The following is a 7,311-nucleotide window of genomic DNA, read 5'->3' as shown; positions in this document are numbered from 1 at the left end:
GCCTAGACCCTTCTTCAGATTTCTGAAGAAGGGTCTAGGCCCGAAACGTCAGCCTTCCTGCTCCTCAGATGCTGCTTGGCCTGCTGTGTTCGTCCAACTCTACACCTTGTTATCCCAGTATTTGAAGTGTTTTCTTTGTCCTCCGTGTGTGAGAAACAGGATGACAAGGGAGGCGCTTTTCAGTCATCTAAATGTATGTCCAATGCATTGAAGCTGGTGTTTCAGAGGACTTTTGCCTGAATACTAGGACAGCCGACTTCAAGATAGACAGAGATAGTAAGAACTGTCGATGCTGGAGTCAGAGATAACAGTGTGGAGCTGGAGGAACACAGCAGGTCAGGCAGTATTAGAGGAGCAGGAAAGCTGATGTTTTCAGTTGGGACCCTTCTTCAGAAAATCAAGACGGAAAGTTGTGTTTGTTCAACAGTCCTCCCATTGGATGTGGAGGAGGCATTGCTGAAAGAATTTCTCTTCATCACAATCCTGCAATTGTTTCATATTGGCTAGAACTGCCTTGAAGACTTAAAAATCAGGAACTTGATCAAGCAAGACCATGTGATATCTTCCTATAATGTTTACAATATACTTGACAATGGCTGTTCAAAGATCAACTGCCATTTGGTGTCAGGATAAAATGCCACCTGAATGAAAACCTCTCAGCTATCACCTCTGAGTCATATCTAAACTGACCAGCATGAATGACTGTAATGTCATACCCCCACTGTACTGCACCAGATTTGTAAACTACTCTTGATCTTTTCAAATCTACACGTAAGAAACTTGACATATGCACAAATGGCCAAAGAAAACGCATCAGCTCAATCAGCTAAATATTCCACATCCAATACATGTTGGAGGTGAACCTCTGAAATATGGTGAATGTATGGTATGCACCGTCCAATTTGGTTTGTTTTCAAGCATTTAGTACAATGTTCATTTCATTAAGTTATTTGTTGAAATCAGAGTCCAGGGCTCCAATGACAAAACCTCTGGAATCCTTACCAACTATTAGTCACACTCTGATGCCTCCTAATATACTATACTTAATGCTGACCACTTCTAGCCGTGCAATAATTAATTTAGCATTTGCCACCTTTCCCACATAAACAGAACTTATGAATTATGCGCAACAGCAAGACAGATAATGTCACAGGTTGTATATAGAAAAACAAAAAAAAGGAAACTGCAAGGGCAAAGGATAACATGCCATAGTGATACAGAATTTCTCTGAATGCCTTCTTGAACTGTCTGAATAATTTTTAGATTAGAACACACAAATATTTAAAATTTGCCAATGATACTATTGCATTCCAAGGAGAACCAGAAGGACAATGTGTTTAACGCCAGCAGGAGCTTTATTAACGAGGTGTTCATTTTATAGGAAGTTAGAGTGCTGTTTCCCCACCCAAAATGACTGATGAAGTCATCATTATGCCACATAATCAAATTCTTAAAGTGACAGGCAATCATTTGTGGCTGAGGGTCTACGTTCGTCTGGTGACAGGCTTGACTAAGGTTAATTTTATTGACGATGTGGAGGCAATGGCCTTGTGGTATTATCACTAGACTGTTAATCCAGTGACTCAGGTTTGAATCCTGCCACAGCAGATGGTGAAATTTGAATTCAATAAATATCTAAAATTAAAGAGTCTAAGATGACCATGAATCCATTGTCAATTGTCGGAAAAACCCATCTGGTTGACTAATGCCCTTTAGGGAAGGAAACTGCTGCCCTTAACAGGTCTGGCCTACATGTGACTCCAGATCCACAGCAATGTGGTTGACTCTTAACTGACCCTGGGCAATAGCCAGCAACACCCTAATTCCATGAATGAATTAAGAATTAAAATCAAAAGCCGACTGCAGCTAGTCTAGCAAATAGGTCAATGATTAAAGGCAAAGTACACGTTCAGCACATATTACCTGATTAACAGTGACCTTAAAAATCACCATAGATGATCACTAGTATGATAGGCATAACCCAAACACTCACATTTATGGATTCAAAGTCTTCTGTCTTCATCAGCCTCTCTCATTCTGCCTTGACCTTTGGTCTAATTGCATAAGGCACCGATTTAGCCTTGGAACATTTTGCTGGACTCCCATCCTTAATTCTCAATTTGACAGGTCTATTCCTTGCTTGCCACATCTCCACTGAAAACAATGGCCTATTTATTTAGAATTTCTGATTGATCAGTTTCAGAATATGACAAATGATTTACTGCAGCCCAGTTGAGTTTCAACCACATTCCTCCCAAGAAAGCTGGAAAATTTCCTTGTGGCAAAGTGTAAGGATAAATCTTCAGACTGACTATAACTCAACACTCACATTGATACACCTTAAAGGCACCACTTGTGAATGTTCTTAATACAATTTTTGAGAGTTGTAGCACCATGTGATTCAGCTGCTTCTAATACACACTTTCAGGTATCAATGAAACTGCCACTCCAATCTTACTCATTTATCATTCAGTAAGGCAGCAACCCAGTATCAGCTCCTCTTTGGACTGAGAGTTTGTGTTTTCGCATGCCCTTTTTGTACTGTGTCGATTTTCTTCCTACTCTTCAGTTTCAGTAATTGTGGTGTATAGTTTTATTTCTCTTCCTCAGACACACTCATTCAATACATCCCTTTATTTTTAAACATACAGCTGCTTTATAACCAGCAATTTGTTGCAGTGTGACCTGTTTTTCTGTCCCAATGGAGATTTTGAGTCTGCATTGATGCTCAGCTCTCAGCCATTTTGTGAACACACTCAGCTGCCAATTTGGGAACTCGTATGTTCAAGCTTGGCTGTGGAGCTTCCTTGGCTGCTAGTTCCATAATTACTGATATTTCCAGTGTTTACTTTAAATCTATGTACCTTTCTATCAGTAATCTCTTCTGGATTGCTTTGCATCTTGAACCCTAGCATTCTATCTCTGTTAACATAACTCGTCTGTTGAATTTGCTAAATTGTTTAAAATTGTTACAAACTGGGAGATAGATTCACCGTCATGCAGGTCGTACTTTGTGGAATTTGAACCTTTCAGTAATCACCAATGATTTATGGCAAAAAAAAAATTATGTAGGATTCCCGCTATTCCTTCACAACATTTGGAAGCTGGCTTCTCTGGCAGTTACCACTCCTGAAGTTAAAAGTATTCTGCCCCCCTACCCTCCAATTGTACTCAGGAATGCAGTAGTGATGAGATCTGCTTCAATTTTGTTAGCTTGAACAAAATAATAGAATCTCTGTGTAGAAGTTCCAGTTTGCTATTTTCATCATTTGGTACTACAGTGCCAAACTTCCAGCCATTTAAAATATATTAAACATAGTACAACATACCATGAGAATTTTGACACTATCTCACTTCTTCTCGTTTAAAACAAGGTATTTCCGAGGCAGTTCTGAGACGTTTTAGAACAGAGAAACATTTGGAGGCAGGTCGGTAAATTACGCATTGATCTTTGAAGGTGGCAGGACATATTGAGTTGTTAGCAAAGTGTATGGGATCTTACACTTCACAAAGTGAAGTAGGGAGTACAAAAACAAGAAATTATGGTGGGTCAGGTTGTGTTAGAGCTCACTTTAGGCTCCACATAGAGCCGTGTTCAGTTCTGGTCAGAACTTAGGATACTTGAGAGGGCCCGTGAGATGGTGCAGAGATTTACCACAATGGTTCCAGCGATGAAGAATTTTAGTTACAGGGTTAGGATGGCAATTCTGGGATTATTCTTCATGGTGTAATCTGATAGAGATGTACAGGATCATGGTAGGTAAGGTAGAGAAAAAGATGTTCCCGTTAGTGCAAGGTCTCAGGAACACAGATTTAAAGTGTTGGGTGACAAATAAGGGTGGATAGGGAGGAAGACTTTTAACACAGAAGTTGTAAGCAGAGACAAAAATAAAGTTGCTGGAAAAGCTCAGCAGGTCTGTCAGGTCGGAGGAAGGGTCACTGAACCCAAAACGTTAACACTGTTTTTTCCTTCACAGATGCTGCCGGACCTGCTGAGCTTTTCCAGCAACTTTGTTTTTGTTCTTGTTCCTAATTTACAGCATCCACAGTTCTTTCAGTTTTTATTTGTTATAAAGAGATTATCCAAAGGAAACTGGATGAGCACTGGAGAGAAGAGAATGATGTAGGACTGTCTGGATTGCTCTGCAGTGGTAACATGGATTGGATAGATCAAATGGTTTAATTTGGCCTAATTTGTACCATTTTGATGCAGTATAGAGGAGTGAAATGATGGAGAGCAAGCAATGCACCTCATATTAGAACTTTATGTGAAGACCATTTTCAAACAGGCCTGTTTATCTTTCAGCATTTTACTACAGTCTCATTTACTTCCGTTCATATAACATGAATAAAGTCAAATGTGTTAGCACTGGAATGGATCTTTATTAATAAGTCAGCACACATCAGAAATCAGGATATTTAGCTTTTAATTCTCCAATTTAAAAATGCATTCAGATATTTACTTTTTTCCGTCATTTATTACTGTTTATGATTAGTAAACTTGAAGGTAATGCGCTGATCTAGATTTATCATTTGCAGGTAAATATGCTAAGTGCTGTGGTATGCGTGAGATTTTTTGGAAAGCTGCAGCCAGTAGTCCAGAGATAATTCAGGATTCTTTTCGCTAACCTTTAAAGATATGTCTAAACTATAGTTGGTCACAGTGCAAGTCAAAAGCCCTTTTTGTCTGTCATTGGTCACCAAATAAAACTTCCCAAGATGAATATTCAATCGTAGAAATTTTCTTAGGTGCGTGGCTTGTCTGACTCACAGTCATGGGTTCAAATACCATTCCAAAGACTTGAATATGCCATCTAGGCTGATAATTTATCTAGTACCTAGGGAGTACAACACTGTTAGAATCTTTGAGCTGAGATATTAAACCAAAGGCCCTCTCAAACAGAGTGTGTCGCTCTGGTACTATTTTGAAGTACAGTATTAGTGTTCCCCCTGGTGATACAATGAATGGTTACTCAACCAACAAGTTATCTGACCATTACTTACGCCACTTTAAAATTAACCCTAACTATCAGGTAATTACAAAGCATCCATCCCAAAAGGACATGTGACGAGTCAACTTGCCACCTGTAGTCACCCATGGTTTTCTACAGACCCTTCAGAGATGGGAATTCATTTTCTTTCTCTTTATTCTTATCCATACAAGCAGAGATTCGAAAGGTTCGGCCACCAGCCTTTTATCAAGTAACATAGAAGGTGCCTTTGTGCTGACCATCCATTAGGACCACACCATAACATTCTCATCATGTGCACCTTCCTCCCATTCAACACTTAAGCACACAACTGATGATTGGGCAAGACTATCCTATAAGAGGCAAATCTTATGCTCAAACTTTTCTCTTATCTGACAATATCAATGCTTTTATTCCCACATCCTGGAGATCTTCCTCTGCCAAGAGTCAAGTTTAAATAATCTGAAGGCCAATTTTTTGTGCAGTGGTTAAGGTGATTATACTGCAGCTCTGAGCTCAGTTTGGTATGCAGTTTATCAGTGACAATATGCAACTGGAGATGGCAGGAGTCGGTGTCTGTATGTAAGACACTACAACATTGTGTCTAAACCATATGCTTATATGGATTAGTGGTTGCAAATTCAGTCAGATTGATCGGTGACCATTTGCAAACCACAAGTAGTTTCAAGATATTAATTTATCATGCCCTCCTTAAGACAATTAAAGTAGTATGAATACTGTAGTCTAAAATAGAAAAATGAAGAGATGGTGATCAAACCCGCAATGCTCAAAAACTATGCATCTAAAATTAGAGCTAGGAAATTACTGGAGAAAAGGAGAGAAAACAAGAAAAACACCAGGACTGGAGGGTGCTCACCAATTATATAGGCAACATGTTTTCTTTTGGAATACTGTTCTTAATGTTACTCATGTCCAATGGCATGACTGCAATTATTTTAACATATAAATGCTGAAATAATGAGATCAGTAGTAATGTCACAATAAGGTTTTCTACAATCATGTCACAGTCAAAGAAACAAAGTATTTTCCAAAAAGAGGGGATAAGTTACCCAGGGGATAAGTCTACCCATCCACACCAATAGGATCCCTTAATTGTAAAGTGAATAAATGCATCAGTTTCACAGATCACAGGTCAAGATTAACTAAATTACATTTTACAAATAGAAGCAGGGACATTACAATTGACAGCGCCCACTAGCTTAGGTAGGAGGAAAAACAACATTTTTAATCCTTAATTACCTATCCAGTGAAATTTGCTGAAGATTTCACATATGTAGACATTAAGTGAGGACATGTTTAGGTTTGGCTGCAATAACCCACAATGCACATTCCTACTAAAACATGCTGTCTAGGATCTCACAAAGTAATAAAAACTAGTCACATCTAAAAGAACTGTATTCCTGTTTCAGTTATCAGGAGATATGTGGAAAACCATGAGCGGAAAGAATTGAAACAGTGAAGAAAAGCTAGCTGTTTGGTTGAAACCAGGTTCATGCTTGAAGGAAAGAGAACGACAGCAACATTTTCACTTCTTTTCAAGGAATAGTGAGATGCAAGTTTAAATGTTTATTAAATATTAAATAACCTGATATTTATCTACATTACACAAGAGCATTTTTGAAGACTGCTTAACCAAAAACAAGAGGAGGAAACATGCTTAACGAGGTGCTTTTTAAGATGATAAGTAGTATCAATGACCTTTTGTTCAATTTTAACCTATGGTGTGAATAAAGGGGCACTTGTAAAGTAGAAGCCGATATCTATGTTACTTCATCTCGCTTTAAGTATTTAGACAGACAATCATATAAGCAGAAGTATTTAAAAAAGAAAACTAAATTTGTAAAGTAAAACTGCATCTGGTCATTGGAAGCTACATTCCATTTAAATATTCAACAGTGCACAACATTCTGTCAAGGTCAATCTAGTAGCTTTTCTGGACAAATGCTTGAACATAGTGTTAACATGTCCACAGAAAATTTGCAACCCTTATTCTAAAGATTTGGGTCTTAAAATCTTCATTCAACCTTTTTGTGCAATTTCATTCTATTTAAAAATTCAGGTAACAGATAAATGAAAACTTTCCTGAAGCCTTACTTATTTCATTCCACAACAAATTCCAAAGCTTTGACAGTTGTGTAGAACTCCCTATAGACATGGCTATGATGCTTGGTTTTATGATTAAACCTTATATTTTGTATCTTTTAAAAATAATTGCTCAGAAAGTACTTTTTCTAAACCATGAAGATGTAATTTTCTTTTCATAGAACAATCAGGTATAATGACTGCTTAGGAAAATGAACAGGGGTTTGATCAGCTGTCG

The sequence above is a fragment of the Rhincodon typus genome, chromosome 29 (genome assembly GCF_021869965.1).
Source record: "Rhincodon typus isolate 14 chromosome 29, sRhiTyp1.1, whole genome shotgun sequence".
Taxonomy (NCBI): Eukaryota; Metazoa; Chordata; class Chondrichthyes; order Orectolobiformes; family Rhincodontidae; genus Rhincodon; species Rhincodon typus.
Note: the sequence above shows the minus strand (reverse complement) of the source record.